This window comes from Panthera onca, chromosome F2 (assembly GCF_046562875.1).
Source record: "Panthera onca isolate mPanOnc1 chromosome F2, mPanOnc1 haplotype 2, whole genome shotgun sequence".
Taxonomy (NCBI): domain Eukaryota; kingdom Metazoa; phylum Chordata; class Mammalia; order Carnivora; family Felidae; genus Panthera; species Panthera onca.
In genome coordinates, this window is record NC_138356.1 from 26,846,592 (window position 1) to 26,866,240 (window position 19,649).

At 33.5% G+C, this 19,649-nt stretch overlaps 1 long non-coding RNA gene and 1 pseudogene across 1 annotated transcript in view; one reads left to right on the forward strand and one right to left on the reverse strand.

Annotated features, from left to right (window-relative positions):
• Positions 1–19,649, forward strand: part of LOC132664208 (uncharacterized) — a 405,502-nt gene that overhangs the window by 296,802 nt on the left and 89,051 nt on the right. The window lies entirely within an intron of this gene.
• On the reverse strand, positions 16,972–17,605 carry LOC132664637 (calcineurin B homologous protein 3 pseudogene; annotated as a pseudogene).

Genomic DNA, 19,649 nt, shown 5'->3' on the forward strand with positions numbered 1-19,649 from the left:
TCTAGGATAAATTGTGTTCAGTTGCACTCAGACTATAGTTGGTTTCATGTTATTTGACCCAAAGATTTTATAGAAATATGGATGCAGTTCTGTTACCTCTCTCATCTGACAGGAAACACTTAAGGTTTCAAGGACAAATTACATCTAGTTAAGAAAAATAAAAACCTTTAGGATTAAAACTTAGTTGTAGCAAGACCTATTTTTAATCAGAAAAAATATTCTACCTTCTTTACTTCAGAATTTCACTTACGAAAATGATTTCCAGTCTACAAATAATGGTTTTGATTTTTGCACATTGTAAACTGAGATATAAAATATCCCATTGCCAAATCAGACTCGCGTGATTCAGAGATCTTAGTCCATATCAAACTATCCTAATAAGTTCAAGGTTAAAAACCACAGGCCACAAGCAAACAGAAATGGTCTGGGATCTCTGATGCTTCTCCCCAGGTTCTATCTTGCTGCATCAGAATATACTCCAACCCAGATTATCCTGGGAGATTGTTATTTTTAAATTTTTCTAAATATTTATTTATTTTTGAGAGAGACATTGTGTGAGAGGGGAAGGGGCAGAGAGAAAGGGAGACAGAACTCCAAGTGGGCTCCAGGCTTAGCGCTATCAACACAGAGCCCAGTGAGTGGCTCGAACTCTGGAACTGTGAATTCATGACCTGAGCCGAAGTCAGATGCTTAACCAACTGAGCCACCCAGGCACCCCTAACCTGTGAGATGTTTAACAATGCATACAGCCAGATCATTTCCTCAGAAAGATTCATTTTCATCATGAAATCCCTCCATTTTATACTTAGTCACATAGCTTATGTGACATTCTTTAGGGACCTATGCCGGTCCCTAGATTTGGGATTTGCAGATTTCAGGTTTGCTTACCATCAGCAATCCTAGCCAAACAGATATGTCCTGGTTTATAGACAAGGGTCCATAGATGGGAGTTCTCCTTTTAGCAAATAACAAATTTTCTTTTACCAAGACATCTATCATTTGCCTGTTTAGAAGAAGATTTGACTGTCAGATTCTTTCTATCCCTGGTCATTATCTTTACTTCCTCTTCAGCCTGGAAGAAAATGTAAAACAGAGCTTCCATTTAACCTTTTATTTCCCATAAGCAAACTACTATACTCATTCCAAATTGTTCAAGTTCATATACATTGGTGGAGGAACCACATTTAATGGGATAACAAGTATTTTCACCAGCAAGCATCTATGACAAGGTGACAGAAACTTTGTTTCCTTTTTTTGCTCATCAGGAGGAAACCCAGCTTCATCTCCAAATCATAAGGATCATAAGGATTGCCAATTAATCATCACAACAAAATCATTGACACAATTCATAGAAACTATGGTTTCTTACTATTCCTATGTAATCATCATGAAATTAATGAAGGGTGATAGGAAGAAAATAATTTCACCAGTTAACATTTCTGTGTAGTTGAATAGAATCTAAGAGAGAGATTTCGTATTGATTAAGGATCTAACTGCAGTCATACTGCCTGGATTAAAATCTGGCTTTGCCTTCTGTGTCATTTTGGAGAAGCTATTCATTCTTACTTACCTTCATTCCTTCAACTACAAAATGAAGATTATAATTTACGTTATTCATAATATCATTGTAAGAGTTAAATAATTTATGTAAGACCTTTAGAAGTAGCTATTGTCAGAAATAGAAAAATAGTACAAGCAGTTTTCCTAGTTGTGATTGTCCTATAAGACTTGCATTATTCAGTTTCTTTATTTTAGCAGACAATTACGGAGATGCAATTATACTCAGCTGACTATTCTCATATCGTTTGCATGCTATTGTTTATGTTTCTTAAATTTGTTTTTTATGCGACTATTGTGCTAAAGTATAGTTCTCATTAACAATAATGGGTTAATAACTCTACTGTCATTAATTGAAATGTAATACTGATGGTGAAAATCCTAATACACATATCACACTTAAAATAATATTGTGGGCTTAAATAAGCACAGACTCCAGTAAAACTATGGATTGTGAATTTTTGTGATTATTTTACAATAAACATATGGACTGTAATTATCTTCCACAAGTAGCTGAAAGATCCTGGAAGCTCAAATCACAAATACAAAAGTAGTATCAAAATGCTCAAACTAATAATCTGTTTACACCAGGGTCCAGTGTGTTTTTCTCATAAAATGTTAATTAGTTTCACTTTCGTCTTCAAAGTATACTTCATACTTCCAAAGTATACTTCAAAGTACAGCTTCCTAGTAATTTGATTGAAGCATCCCAGAACACTTCCAAAATAATGCTTTCTTATATTAAATATAAGATGTCGTCCAAAAAGGTAAAGAGAGCAAAGTAATAGCATCATTCAAAGTTGCATTCCTTGGAGCAACAAGACTTACCGTAATCCTGAGAAGTGACAAACACAGAGTATAAAATGTATTGGTTATTGACAAAAATCCCTCCACCAAGTAACATTGTTGCACAGTGCATAACACCGGTGGCGCAGATAGCAGAACAGAATTGCCTGTGGAGAGGATGTGGTGGCAGATCCCCCCCAGGGGTAGAACTCCGTTGACACTGACGTAAAGGTATGGATTTCTCTTAGCAATTTGCCAAAACATGTGAGAGAAAAAATAATACATGAGAGAAGGACCCTTTTTTCTTTTTCAACTGAAAAGTCGTAGTCGAGGTCATGATCTAAGTGATAACTTTGGTAGAGGTGGAATAATTGTTAATATTCGTATTTAACTTTGGAGTCATGATGCTGACTGGGAAAGACACTGGAATCAGGTCAGTGGAGTGGTGATCACGGAAAACATCTGCCCCAATGAAATCTTTAAGTTGTCCGGCACATAGACTATTTGGAAGGTACCAAGAGAGCTTTTTAGTGTGGTTTTGAAATTAAAAGAAACAGTAAAATTAGTATATTAGAAATGGACTAAATTCCAGGTCCTGCTAACAAAAGAATGTTTTTTCAGCTTCCAGAGAGTTGAGGATTTTACTTTTCCATTCTGAAGTATCCATCTTGTGAAAATTCCTCACACTAGCATGTAAAATGGATAAAGCAGAAACATTTCCTTATGACACTGATATTGTCAGGAAATTCTATTTCTATAGTTCAGCCAAATGACATAGCTCAGTAATAAATACAGCATCTTAAAATGCCTGAATCTATCACTCTAGGATCAATATATTATGTTTTCAATGCTGACAATTGCATTTTAGCGTTTTATTTTATTTTTTAAAATTTTATCACATTTTAGCATTTTGAGGAGATAAACAAGTAGTTTGATCAATAACAATTTAACTCCTCCAAAAAGTTAATTATATTTTTTAACGTCTGGAGGAAAGCCTGAACATATGTTATATTTATAGTATATACTTATACTTGATATGTATATATGGATGTGTGTATATATATATATACATATATATATACATATCAAGTATGTATATATATATGTATATATATGTATAGTATGCATATATTAGGTGTGTAGTAATTTGTTAGTAGCAATTAACTATATATATAGGCATACATATCTATGTATATATCTATATGTATATATTATACATAGATATGTACTACATATATGCCCATATATACATATATGTATATTCTATATATATGTAAACTATATGATACTAACAAATTACTATACACATAGCCCCTGCCACATACACTTGTATCTCAGTTTTTGTTGATCAAGAGTCCAGGCAAATCTTAGCTGGGTTCTCTACTTAAATTCTCAAAAAGCTGTAATCAGCCAGCTGTGTTCCTATCTATAGGCTTAATGGGAAGAATCTGAGTATCAATTTATTCAGGCTGTTGATGAAATTTAGTTCCTTGTAGCTGGATGATTCAAGTTCTGGCTAAGTATAAAATGAACCAAGATGACTGCTTACACTTTTCAAAAATAATTTATACTGTTAGAACAGTTTTAGATTCACAAAAGAATTGAGAGGAAGGTACAGATGTCCATATACCCCTTGTCCCCACACATGAATATCTTTCCCCATTATCAACATTCCCCACCAGAATGGTACATTCATTATAATCGATAAACCCACATTGACACGTTATAATCACCCAAAGTCAACAGTGTATATTAGAGTCCATTCAGTGAACCATGGATTCCATGGGTTTGGACAAATGTATAATGACGTGTCCATCATTATAGTATTATACAGAGTATTTTCACTGCTCTAAAAATTCTCAGGGCTTTTCCTATTTATCCTTCCCTCCTTTTGCCCCAAATCCTGGCAACCAGATTTTTTTTTATTGTCTTTATAGTTTTGCCTTTTCCAGAATATCATTTAGTTGCAATCATCGAGTATTTAGCCTTTTCAGATTGACTTCTTTCACTTAGTAACATGCATTTAAAGCTCCTCCACGTCTTCTTCTGGCTCGATGGTTCATTTCATTTGAGCTCTGGATAATATTCCATAGTCCGAGATTACCACCGTTTATTTAGCCGTTCACCTACTGAAGGATATCTTGGTTGCTTCTAAGTTTCAGCAGTTATAAATAAAGCTGCTTTGTGTAGGTTTTGTGTGGACATAAGTTTTCAGCTAGTTTGGGTAAATAACCAGGAAAGTGATTGCTGGATCACATGGTAAGAGTATGTTCAGTTTTATAAGAAACCGTCAAACTGTCTTCCAAAGAAGCTGTATCATTTTGCATTCCCACCAACAATGGATGAGAATTGTTGTGCAGTAACAGAGAGATTGTTGCAGTAACAGCACATCTTTGGCAACATTTGGTATTGTCTGTGTTTCAGATTTTGGCCATTTTAATAGGGGTAGTAGTATCCAGTTGTTTTAATTTGCATTTCTCTGATGACATATGATGTGGAGAATCTTTTCACATGGTAATTTGTGATCTGTATATTTTCTTTGGTGAGGCATATGTTAGGGTTTTGGCCCATTTTCTAATAGGATTATTTGTTTTCTTACTGTTGACTTTTAAGAGTTCTTTGTATATTTTGGATAAGTCTTTTATCAAATGTGTCTTTTGTAAATATTTCTCCCAATCGGTGACTTCTTTTCTCATTCTTTTGACATTGTCTTTCACAGAATAGAAGTTTTTAATTTTAATGAAGACCACCTTATCCATTATTTCTTTCATGAATTATGTATTTGGTAATTGCCATATACAGTGTTTTTTAGTATTGTATCTAAAAAGACATCACCTTTCCTGAGATCATCTAGGCTTTGTTATCATCCAGGACTTTTTACTTTTGTATTTTGCATTAAGTCTTTGGTCCATTTTAAGTTAATTTTTCTGAAGGGTTAAGTTCTGTGTCTGGATTTATTTTTTTGCATGTGGAGATTAGTCGTTCCAGCACCATTTGTTGAAAAGATTGTCTTGGGGTGCCTGGGTGGTTCAGTCAGTTGAACGTCCGACTTCGGCTCAGGTCATGATCTCACGGTTCGTGGGGTCTAGCCCCGCGTCGGGCTCTGTGCTGACAGCTTAGAGCGTGGAGCCTGCTTTGGATTCTGTGTCTCCCCTCTCTCTGTGCCCCTCCCCCACTCATGCTCTGTCTCTCTCTGTCTCTCAAAAGTGAATAAAGATTAAAAAAAAAATCGTCTTTACTCCACTATATTGCCTTTGCTTCTTTATCAAAGATCAGTTTTCTCTATTTATGGGCATCTATTTCTTGGCTCTCATTTCTGTTCCATTGATCTATTTGTCTATTCTTTTACCAATACAATGCTGTCCTGATTCCTGTAGCTTTATAGTAAGTCTTGAAGTCAGGTAGCGTAAGTCGTCCATTTTTGTCCCTCCAGTGTTGTGCTGGCTATTCTGGATCTTTTGTCTCTCTATGTAAACTTTACAATCTAGTCTTTGATGTCTGCAAAATAACTTGCTGGGATTTTGACTGAGTTTGCATTGAATCTACAGATCAAGTTAGGAAGAATTGACATCTTTAAAATACTTAAACTCTCTATCCAAGAACATGGAGTATCTCTCATTTGTTTACTTCTTTGATTTCATTCACCATAGTTTTGTAGTTTTCTGCATACAGATCTCTTTAGATTTATATCTAAGTATTTCATTTCAGGGGGTATAATGCAAAAACTATTGTGCTTTTTTTAAAAATTATTATTTTAATGTTTACTTAGTTTTTGAGAGAGAGACAGAGCATGAGCAGAAGGGCAGTGAAAGAGAGGGAGACACAGAGTCCAAAGCAGGTTCCAGGATCCGAGCTGTCAGCACAGAGCTCGATGTGGGGCTCAAACCCATGAACCGTGAGATCATGACCTGAGCTGAAGTCAGATGCTTAACTGACTGAGCCACCCAGGCACCCCTGTGCTTTTGATTTGAAGTTCCACGTGTTCATTATTTATTTTTAGGAAAGTACTGACTTTTGTCTACTAACCTCGTGTCTTGTAATCCTTCTATGATTACTTAATAGGTCTAGGAGGCCTTTTTTTTTTTTTTTTTTGGCTATTTTTTTCAGATTTTCTACATAAACTATCATGTCATCTGCAAGCAAAGACAGATAGATTTCTTCCTAGTACACATTAACCTTTAAAAGCTCAGGGAAATTCTGCTGTAATAAACAGAATTTATTACTTACTCATTATTATTTTTTTAATGTTTATTTATTTTTGAGACAGAGAGAGACAGAGCATGAACAGGGGAGGGTCAGAGAGAGAGGGAGACACAGAATCCGAAGTAGGCTCCAGGCTCTGAGCTGTCAGCACAGAGCCCAATGCCGGGCTCAAACTCACAGACTGTGAGATCGTGACCTGAGCTGAAATCGGAAGCTCAACTGACTGAGCCGCCCAGGTGCCTCACTTACTCATTATTTTTTAAATAGAAATGACTACGTCACATTAATATCCCATAGGTACATTTTTCACCTTATCCACATGACTAAAAATTGATTTTACAAGTCTCTTAAATGTTTTCTTATCTTTAGTATTGCACCTTATGGTTTCTTCTTCCTCACTGATTAAGAAAGTACATTTTAATTTAATTTAATTAATTAATTTAATTTTACTTATTTTATTCAAGATTTTTTAAAAGTAATATCCACACCCAACATGGGGCTTGAACTCACAACCCTGAGACCAAGAGTCACATGCTCTACTGACTGAGCCAACCAGGTACCCCAAGGAAGCACTTATTTTAAAACTCAAACTCACATGTCCTATCACTCTCATTCTGAAGAACGTCAACAAATGTCAGCATCTTGAACAGAATGATGTCTAAAATTCTTAGCATGACATATGTAATCCTTCATGACCTATGTTATTCCACCTCTTCAGATTTTATTCTTTTTTCTGTTTCCCACCCAGTAAGTGGTAATGGTTAGCTTTCTTCTTTCTTCCCCTTTTTTCCTTTCTGAGCAGTCAAATACATTGCTCTGGGTGTGGGATCTACTGCTCTTCTTTGGTCTTTGTGCCTTTGTACCTGTATTCCTGAATCTCTCTAAATGTTGGTATTTTACAAAGCTTCTGGGCCAGAACTTCTTAAGTTACTTACATTTAGAATACAAATGGTATACTCTTTAAAGCATATTATCTTTTCAAGATATCTCAACCATCACTGATATGAAGTCTCTGAGTATTCTTAGTTTATATTCAGGGTGATATTTTCTATCCATGAAGATCTCCCCTAAAATTTTATCACCTTATCCCTTATTAAATGTAAGGAGTTGTTGATGGACATTAAGCTAGACTCAGTAGTAATAATAAAGCACACTAAGAATTTTTTTTCACTCAGCAGAGAATATTTAAGTGTATTTACAAAATATTCACAATACATGGAAAACAATAAATTCACAGGTTGTCTATATGTAATTATAAACAGAATTATTTATTTTAGTAGCATCCTTTTTATATATTACATTTGATTTATACATCATTGAAAAGAATCATGTCTTACACACACATCACAGAGGTATAAAGTAAATTCTGGGGGAAACAAAAATTATTTTGCAAACTGATCTCTAGCTACACCTAATATTATCAAAAATGTGCTTTCTTATTTTCTGGACATTCCCTTTGGATACGAATGCCTGAGAGAATGCCTATTGCATAGTAGGCAATAAATAAATATGAATCAAATAAATAAATGAATGAATAATGAATGATTAAAGTTTTGAAAAATGTAATGTCTCAAACCTCCTTTTGAGGCTTGTATTCTCCACATCCTCAAAGACATAAATACAGCTTTTAGTGATTTTCAGCAAATTATGTCCTGATTAAATCTTCACTGATTTAGTTTCTGTTGATTGTAGTCTCTACATTTGAATTATTGCATGCATACAAACTTGGCCTATTTATTATGAAGAGGATTTGTATTAGAAGTTGTCAATTGAATCTTTATGAAAACTGTGTGTATCAGTGTCCCTGTTTCAAGTTTCTTCTTGAATGAATATTAATATCAGACTTGGTTAGACTCAGAGGCACCATTAGTAAATAAGTGGGAGTTCTTTTTTAAAAAGAAAATATATCACTGTGTTTTTTGTATAGGTCAGACAATGTGCTAATTACTTTGCCTACATAGCTTTTTAAATTCATACAACAACCATAGGAAGAAGAAAAATCTCTCTTCATGACTGCAAAGTGAGGCGTGGGGTTGTTAAATAAACAATATGTGTTTATAGGTTAATGGGTAACAGACAGGATTTGAACCCAGGGAATCTCTTTTTAGAAGCGATGCTTTAAAGTATTATGCCATGTTTCCTCCCTCAGGGAAGAGACTTTGTATTATTCCAAAGTAAATATAGATCCTAGCATAGTATCTGACACAGATAAGGTGTTCAAATAATTTGTTGCAACAGGATGCTTAATCTAAGGTGAAGTCTGTTATAATAGCAAATACTAGGAACACAAACTCATTTTTCACAGTAGGAATGATGTAGAAATTCTGTACCAAATGACTTCAGATATTCTTTATAGCACCTTATAGATGTATAAGATTCATCTAATTGAAAGAAAAAATGGAATGGGTTTATTATCATGAAACTTTTTTAGGCTAATGCCACCTAGATGGATTATGTGATATTCAAATTTAAATATTTGAAATATCCTTTTAAAAATAGATACTGCTATTATATGGGAAAGTAATGTAGATCTTTCACCCTGTAAATGGTTTTTAAAGATATTGTGTGTGTGTTTGTATGTGTGTGTGTGTGTGTGTCCTCTGAAGTGAGATATTCTGTTACCAGGTGTTTATTTTTGTAGTATGCTTTTTTCTTTTAATTTTTTAAAATTTCTTATTGAAGTAATAACATACACTATCATATTCGTTTCATGCATACAATATAATGATGCAACAGTTCTGTAAATTACTCCGTGTTCATCAGTATAAAAGCACTTTTAATCCCCTTTATCTCACTCACCCCTGCACCCATCTCCCCTCTGGCAACCACCAGTTTGTTCTTTGTATTTGAGTTTGTTTTTCCTTTGTCTCTTCTTTTCTTTGTTTGTTTGCTAATTTTTCTTCAGTTCTGAACATCAGTGAAATCATTATAGTATTTGTTTTTCTCTGGCTCACTTATTTCACTTAGCATTCTATCCTTTGGCATGTTGTTGCAAATGGCAAGGTCTCATTCTTTGTTACAGCTGAGCAATATGCCTTTGTGTATATATCACCTCTTTATCCATACACCCATGGATGGACAAGGGTTGACTCCATATCATGGATTGTATAATGCTGCAATAAACATACAGTTGCATATATATTTTTGAACTAGTGTTGACAAATTTATTTTTAATATTAAAATACTTGTCATTGCACATTTTATATAATCTATGTAACATGTACAGGATTCGAATTCTACACATCACCTATAAAATTTATATCAATCAGTGACCTCATTTAAAGCTAACAAAAAGCACTTAAGGGTAATCTAAACATTTTAATGCTCATTTTTACTCTATTTTACAAATTCAATAGACATCATAACAATCTTAATTTACATACTTCTTTCTGTCTAAAAATGGTATCTTCTTTTCAATGAAGTCTTCATTTTTATATTCTAATATTACTAGCATTTTCCCCACAAATATGTGAAGCTCTTACATTCTCTGTTTTACCTTCTTTCCACAGGTCCATTTCAAACTCAATTATTATAATTACAGACTACATTTTGAATGTTCTAATTCCCATTTAAAATATGCCTACAAAGACAATTACTCACTCTGCCCCAATTTCTTCTGGGACTTGGGATACCAATGTTTAGTCACCATAAATCTTCAAGTACAGCATTCATAAAATTTATTTTTTCAGTATATAAATATTTATATATTTATAAAGTAAATATATCCTTATTGAGGTATGCAAAGTTGTTCCAAATTTGTACATATTTCAAATATTTGTCCTGGGAATACCATATATCTTTTTAGATCACACAATTATTTTATGTGAAGGGCTAAAGACACTCAACTTTTAAATAAAGAAGAGGATATTAGACTTTGTTACTGATGTTACAAAGAACAACTTGTTCATAAAAGATAATTTGCTTACACACATTAAACAGCTACTACACTACAATTAATCTTGGAAGGCATTCATAAAAATAATTATTTAAAATGAAATTTAAAGTAAGCAGCTACTACTCCCTAATACCTGCTTTCTAACGTTCTTTTTCTTGACTTACATTTCCCTCTCTTTATCCTCATCATATTATATATGTTTATTTTTGAAGGTTAAGAGAAGATATAACTTTTATCTGTCTTAGGTCAACAGTTTCATCAGAAAGTAACCCAAGAGGTAAAAAAATTACACATATTTCTATACGGAGCTATTTTTATTGGTAACAAAAGTATTTAAAACATGTAAAAACCATAGACACAAATAAAAAAGAATAAAGTACCAATACCTGTTATAACATGTGTGAACCTAATAAACACTATGCTGAGTGAAAGAAGTCAGTCATGAAAAAGCACATATTGTATGATTCCATTCATGTGAAATGTCTAAAAAAGGCAAGTCTACAGACACGATATAGAGATTATTTGTTTCCCAATGTTGACGGTGGTAATGGGATGTGGCTGTAAATGAGCACAAAGTTTCTTTTTAGGGTGATATATATGTCCTAAAATTAGATTGTGGTATAGTTGTAGGATTCTGTAAATATATTGAAATTCAGTGAACTGTACATTTAAAATGGATGAGTTGTGATATATTAGTTATATATCAATAAAAACCATATCAACCCCCCCCCCCACATCCCTCCAAAACCTTATAGAACAAAGGCACTAGTCAAAAAGACTAGTACTTGACAAATATCATTTTCTCTAAGCACAGGCCTTCTTGATTCATGCTTGATCATATTCTCAGCTGGAAATGGTGACATTGAAATTATAGGTGGAACACCTTGAAGCTATTGAGTAAAGAGATTGAATCTCAAAGGTTTTAAGGTGAAACACAATATTTAATACAGAAAGTTAACTACCTGATGTTCTTAGAAAGCACAAAACTATTTTAAAATGATTGCACTTTTCTCTTTCTTATTGATGAAAAAAATTTTTTAAATTCCATTGTCCTCAGCATCAATATGATAGCTGTGTTTTCTTATCTGCGGCCTGCAGAGAGCTCAGGATATAAGGGTAAATAGATGGGCTGATAATGCATGATACTGTACAAAGATTGCATTCTACTACTTAGTTTGTGAAAATTCATATCCTATTTTTCCCAGGGAGGTAAGTTAGTATAAACTTACTGAATTGGTGAATAGATGATGGAATGGACTAGTGAGTGACCAGTGAAGCATCTGAAGTTGTGAAGGTAGCTAAAATAATGTTTTTGAAAGACTTCTAATTTCTCAAACCAGGTGTCCCACGAATATAGAGTACTGGATCTGACTGTACGGTAATTCAATTCTATAGTGAGAAAATTGCTCACCAAAGTGGGATGAATTATCTCTTTCCGAAATGCAAAGGTTCCAGTGCACTAATGCACTGGAAGTGATTATTTACCAAACGTCATTCTGTTTCCTTTGAAGTTAATCCAATTCACATGGTTAAAATGTGTATATCTAGTGATTATTTACATTGGGTAATACCATCTTTTCATGTTAGATTTATATTTAAAATATTTGCGTTAGTGGATTTTTGTAGCTGCTGTTTTACAAGCATTGAACATATGCATAGTAAAAAATGAAAAATGTTAATAATTAGGTAAGCTTTATCTCTTAATACTTTTGAAATGAAATTTTACACCAGACTTTAAAAGTTAATAATTGCTATTCTGGCAGAAATAAAAGAAAGAAAAAACATAAAAATGAAAAAGATCTTCCATGGAAAATATCTGGTTACTTGTTCCTCCATAAAATTTGCTAGTTGGGAGTGTCAATTGTGTTAATGGAGAGAGCAATTTTGAGCTGTAATCAGGATTAAGCCTCCATAAGACTCTTCATTTTTCTTTTCCATTTGATGACAATTTTCTGTAATTAATATCAGTCCTTTTTTACATACACCAATTGCCTTGATATTGCAAATAGAACATTGTGCTGTAGCTTTAAATAAGGAGTAAATTAAGAACAGATGAATTCTTAATAACAGTCTTCTCTTGCAAAATGTTCGTGATTATAAAACAATATGAGTAAATAATTATTGAGGATGTGAAAATGTACAGGAGAAAATTCATCTTAAAAACGTTTGATTTTCTGAAATTCCATTAATTTAAGTTCATCTGGGTCTGGTATTTGCATGGGAATGCCCAAGAATCTAAAAAGTGGATTACAGTATATAAGATTGAATATATATATTCATCTGTAAATATATATATGTACATCTTTTAATATTTGAAATAAGATTAACATAGACATTCATAATCAATTGAATTTTAATTTACAATGGGTTATTATTCATGAACGTGTAAAATTACCTCTATTTTGTACAAGTACAATGAACTACATAGTCAACTAATAGGAAATTTGGACGTTTTTGTTTTGTCACAGGAAGAAAAAACAATGAAACTTGTATAGCAAAATATTTCCTGTGGTTTTGCCCTACTAGAAAAAATTTTAAAATATATATTCACTCATATTCATTTCTTTTTCTCTTACTCATTACCAGTTTCTATTTCTGTATAATACACATATTTTTCTGTGTATTTAAAATAAAACTTTTTGGATCATTCATATTTTGAGAATTTGATTTGACAATTTTTACAGGCACAGAAGAATTGAAATATAAATTTTAAACTAAACAATTTTTTTTTATCTCAAATCAAATAATGATTCTAAAGTCTGGAAGTATCTGAATGATATTTCATGCTGAGAAACATAAATCTAGCCTTTAGTGAATAAATTGAATTAAAGTTATTAAAAAATTAATTATAACTAAAATAAAACAAAATAGTACAAACAGGAGGATGAAGTGATATAAATATGAAAATTATTATTTAATTCTAATTAACAGCCAGAATAGGAATATCCTGTCCCTCAATTTTCTTTCAGTAAAAAGGGGATAGTAACCATGATCATTGACCCAGTCAACTAAAAAAAAGTTATAAATTAGGGTAATAACCTTGCAATTCAAACAAGTACTTCTTGGAACTACAGAACAGTTCATAACTACAGAATAAAATTCATAATGGGAGTGATAGTCTTCCAGAAAATTCAACTTTTCTTATTGTACGTTAATATGAAAAAAAATATTTCTTTTAGAAAAGAAAAAAAAGTCACTTTTATAAAATGAAGACTTCATCTAAAAACGAATCTTCCCTCCATATACACAGTAACTTCACTGCTTTTACACTTAAAATTTAATGATTCTTAAAACATTGCTTGTTATTTTCATTAAATAAGAATGATCACCATAGGAACAAAGGTGTGACCAGTTTATTTCACCAAGTTCCCAAATAAATGTTACTTTGTATAGTAACAAATCTTTAGACAGTGAACATTCATATGAGTACAAGTAAATCTTTTATTAACTGAAGTTATACAATCCTTTTGGAAATGACACTGATGATTCATTAGTCAAAAATCTTTCTTTATTTCGTTTCTTTTTTTTTTTTTTTTTTTTTTAATTTGTTATGCTGTCATCTGGTCTTGAGCAAAACTTGCAAGGACTATACTGTAAAATTTTGCTTTACCAACATTTTGAAAACCCTGCCAGGTTTTTATTTAAAGTGATTGTAAATTTTTGTTTTTAGAATTCCTGGGGGACTACAAAAGGAAAAAAAAATTCTAAACCTTTTAGGCTTATAAAAAGTTGAAAGTTATGCAGAACTCCTATTTAGGGCAGACTCAGTTGAACAGTTTCAGGTTACTGCATGAGTTTAGTGGAATAACAAAATATTGCTACTGCAGAAATAAGTTACTCTGTCACTTGGGACCACCAGGAGAATCTACTTACATTTGAAAGAATATCAAAGAAACAAAACCCAGAGTTGAAGCACAAACTGAACAAAAAAATAAATTGCTTCATGAAAAAGAAATAAATAGGTGAGAGGAAATAATTTAACTACCGTGTTTTTATAATAAATACATACATGAAATAAAATATTTGTATAAAGTTCACAAAATGTTTTTGTTTTTGTCAGTTCAAATAAAGCCTATTTTTAGTAGAGAAACACATAGTATGGAATAAGCTAAATACTGGGGTTGAATTCCAACACCTTTAAAAAAATTTGATGGTATTTAGGAAGCTTTTAAAAGCATCAAGTGTACTCATTATTAGATGCAAAGCTTTGTTGAATAAATGTTAAGTCTGCTGTATAAATCAAGTTTGAATAAAATGCTTGTACATTCAGTTATACATTACCCTTTAAAAATAATTTCAAAGCACAACATTTAAATTTTAAGGCTTTACATTTAAAGTTCTGAAGTAGAACCAAAGATCATAAAGGTCACATGTCCAACTTATTAATTTCTCAGTTTTTTAAAAATCAAAGTGCATTTCCAGTGACCATGAGCTTTATTACTGAGTGAATGCTATTTCAGTTTTGTGTACTGATACACTCATGTTTCATGAAAGAAATATTTACATTTCTATGTTTCGGTATTTATGGAGGAAGATTTCGGAGTTAAGGGCAAACATTTCAAAGGAAATTGGACTTAGTAAAGGTATTTGAGTTATCAGTCACATGCAGGCATGAATATTTTGTCTTACATTATTACTTCTCCTTCGAGATAGCATTTTGACATTTGCATTGTTTGGTAACCATATTTCCAATAATCATTTTAGAGATTAGTGCTAAATTTGACTAGTTTCAATATCTGTAAATAGTCCTTCTATTGGATGGATTTTCCATTCATTAGTTCTTTATTTTTTTTTTACTACGCCAATTGAGTAAGTGTATTAGTTTGCTAGGACTGTTGTAACAAAGTACCACAGACTGGGTGTCTTAAACAGAAATATATTGTCTTATACATCTGGAGGCTAGGAATTTGCGATCAAGGTGCTGGCAAGGTTGGTTCCTTCTGAGATCTGGAAAAGATGTGTTCCGAAGTTCTCCCAACTTCTGGTTATCTGCTGGCACTCTGGCATTCTTTGGTTTCTGTTGTGTTGCTTCAATCTCTGCCCTCATCTTCACATGGTATTTTCCCTGTGTGTGTTTTGGTGTCCAAAGTTCCCTTTTTCATAAGGACAACAGTCATATAAGATTAGGGGTCTGCACTACTCTAGTGTGACCTTGTATTAACTAACTACATCTGTGATGATCTCATTGCCAAATAAGGCCACATTCTCAGGTCCTGGGGGTTAGGACTTCAACATATAAATTTTGAGGTGATGCAATTCATATTCACATATGATAAGTATACTAAAAACAACTATTTGTAGAGTAGTATGGGTAATACGTTTTCTAGTCCTTTCCCAAATGAGAATGATTTTTATTCTTTCACATACACACACTAAAAATTTTCTGGTTTTAAAATTTTTGAAGCATCCTTTGGACAAGAAAAAGTTGGGAATATATTCCCATAATGATCTGGTTTTGAAGTTAGACTGATTGTATTTCTTTTGTGGACCTTTTTTTTTTTCTTTCCATACATTTGAAGACTTTTTTCTTTGCCATAGATACTATTTTTTAAATAAATTATCTGCCAAATAATAAACCAACTTAATCTCCCAGATCTGATGGCATTAGTTAGGATGTTGGCTTTGATATTGAAACAGATAGCCATAGTTCACAAGAGTTTAAACATAGTTCACAAGTTATAAAAGTTTCCTACTATTTTATTTTATTTCATTTTATTACTTTACTTTGTTTATTCATGTAGAGTTCCTCTATTATTAAGGGTTTTCTCCATGAAGTCATGGGGGTCCCAGACTTAATCTACCTTTTTGCTAATCATCCTCAATACCTAGCTTCCATCTTTTGGTTTGAGATGATTATTCCAGTTTTTGTCATTTTATCCCCATTCCCTCAACAGAAAGAAAAAATAGAAAGACATGGTTATTTGTGTTAAGAGTACTGACTAGAAATTGTACAACTTCTGCTCACAGGCTATAGAACAGAAGTTAGACACATAACCACACTTAGCTGCAGGTAATCTTGAGAAATATAGTCTCCCTATGGGAAGCCATGTGCTCAATTAAATTTTTTTTTCTATTAATATAGAAGAAAAAGCATACATATTAGGGGCAAATAATAGGCTCTGCTACAGTGTATACTTTTCTTCTCTTAGATATCTATTTGCAACTTTTTTCTCATGCACTAAAAATGCTTGCCTCTCCCACAGGGAGTCAACCTCAATATCTTATCCAGTTACGGTATCCTGTTCAAAGTCCAAAATCTCTTGAAAATATGCAGACCAACCTATTAGGTGTGAATTTGGTTTATCACGGGCCAGCAACCTCTAAACTAAAAGAAAAATGATCTTTCTCCCTCTCACCCTTCCCGGCCATCTCCAACACGCAAACCCAATATGTAATAGAACAAGAACATATCAACAAGAAAACTCTCAGAGCTGTAGCAAAACGATGCCTATGAGGCGTCAGCTGCTCCATGCCATCCAGGGAGGCTGCCCTGGTGCAAAGTGCAGTTTCTCTGTTGGGGAGGTGGTGGGTTATTGACAAAGAGCAATGGTGTCCATCTTAATGAAGCTGATGTGCATCTTGTCCATGATGTCTATCATCTGCCAGATCTTCAGGAAGTCATTGAAAGTGACTCCCTCATACTCTTGATCCACCTCCATCTGCCTCATGCAGGTGCGAGCCACCTCCATCATTCCCCGTCTGTAATGGAGTGAACAGAGTCCTTTTCCTTGTGGCAATTGCTCAAGACTTCTTTGCCCACGTTTTCATATTCTTCCTGGGTGATGTGAACTTTGCTGACTGAGTCCTACGTGTGGAACAGAAACCTCACCTTTTCTTTCTGGCTCCATGGTGGTGTGGATGGGTCAGAAGTAGGACACGATGGGTCAGGAAGTGCTCAATGCTGGTCTTTTGGGCCAGGCAGATGGTCCCTTTGCCAAGGTTCCTGCTGTCAAAGGAGACATGTTGGCTTTTGGGTCACATCTGACTGAGTTCCAGGGCAGGAACTTTGTTGAAGTCCTGCTTACGAATTGTGGGCTAGTCTCCACTTAGCTGCTTAAACCTTCACTTAAGCAGCTGGATCTGGTCTGATGAGAAGCCTGTATTTCCCACAAGCTCACTCACTTCTTCAGATTCCCCCCATGGAGGGGGCCATGAGGAACACATTCCTTGTAGGGCCTGGGATGGCATTGGCTCTGCAGCAGATGGTCAGACCATGGGTCCAACATGGTGGAGACACCAAGGCCAGATCTGAGTTGCAAGTCAAGCAGTTTAGGCAAGAAAAATAAAGATTTTATACAACTCAGAAAAGAAAAAGTAAAACTGTCACTATTTGAGGATGACATGATATTATATATACAAAACCCTAAAGATTCCACCATATAACTAATAAATCTATTAGAACTAATAGACAAACTCACTAAAGTTGTAGGATGCAAAATCAAAATAAAAATATGGTATGCTTCTATATACTAATAATGGATTATCAGAAAAAGGAATTAAAAAACAAAACTGTTTACAATTATGTTGTAAAGTATAAAAGACCTAGGAATAAGCTTAACCAAAGGAGGCAAAATACCTATACACTGAAAACTCTGAGACACTGATGGAAGACAATGAAGAAGACACAAATCAATGGAAAGATGTTCTATGCTAGTGGATTAGAGGAATTAATATTATTAAAATGTACTACTGTACATCTGTACTACTCAAAGCGATCTGCAGGTTCATTACAACCTGTCTCAGAATTCTAAGGGCATTTCTTTCATAGAAATAGAACGATAATCCTAAAAATTGTATGGACCACAAAAGACCCCAAAAGCCATAGCAATCTTGAGAAACTGAAGGCATCACACCTTTTGATTTCAAACTACACTAAGTGATCAAAACAGTATGGTGTTGGAATAAAAACAGACACAGAGATCAATGGAAAAGAATAGAAAGCCAAGAGATAAACCCACTCATGTATGGTCAATTAATTTATAGCAAAGGAGCCAAGAACACACAATGGTGAAAGGAAAGTCTCTTCAACAAATGGTGCCGGGAAAACTCAACAGCCATGTGCAAAACAATGAAATGGGATTACTATCTTATACTATGGACAAAATTACCTGTAAATGGATTAAAGACTTGAACAAAGACCTAAAACCATAAAACTTCTCAAGGAAACATAGATGGTAAGCTCCTTGAAATCAGTCTTAGCAATGATTTTTTAAATTCGATACCAAAAGAAGACTACACAAGCAAAAATAAACAACTGGAAGTGTACCAAACTGAAAGGATTCTGCATGGCAAAGGAAATCAACAAAATAAAAGGCAACCTAATGAAGGGAAGGAAATTTTTACAAATCATCTATCTGATAAAAGATTAATATTCAAAAAATATAAAGAACCCACTCAACTCAATAGCAAAAAAAGAAAAAACCCTAAACACTCTGTTTAAAAAATGGGCAGAGAATCTGAATAGACATTTTTCCAAAGAAGACATACAGACAGCTAACAGATACAGGAGAAGGTACTCAACCTCACTAATCATCAGGGAAATGTAAATCAAAAGCACAATGAAATACTATGTCACATTTGTTAAGATGGCTAATAACCCAAAGACAAGAAACAAGTGTTAGTGAGAATGTAGAGAAAAGGGAATCCTTGTGTGCTGTTGATAAGAATGTAAATTGGTGCAGTCACTATGAAAAACAGAATGGAGGTTCCTCAAGAAATTTAAAAATAGAAATATTATATGATCCAGCAATTCTGCTTCTGGTTTTTTATCCAAAGGAAATGAAAACACTAACTCAAAAAGATATATGCACCCATGTTCATTTCAACATTATTTACAATAGCCAAGATTTGGAAGCAACCTAAATGTTCACTGATGGATGAATGGATAAAGAAAATGTGAGGTGTATAATATATATTCACCCATAATAAAGAAAGAAATCTTGTCATTTGGGACAATATAGATGAAATGTGAGGGCATTATGCCAAGTGAAATAACTAAGACAAAGAAAAACAAATACCATACAATCTCGCATATATGTGTAACCTAAAAAAACAAAACAAAACAAAACAAATTAGAAAGAAAATCATAGATATAGAGAACAGATTGGTGGTTGCCAGAGGCAGAGTGTGGGAGGCAGGCAAAATGAGAGAAGGGAGTCAAAAAGTACAACTTTCCAGTTATAAAATCAGTAAGGCCTGTGGATGTAAT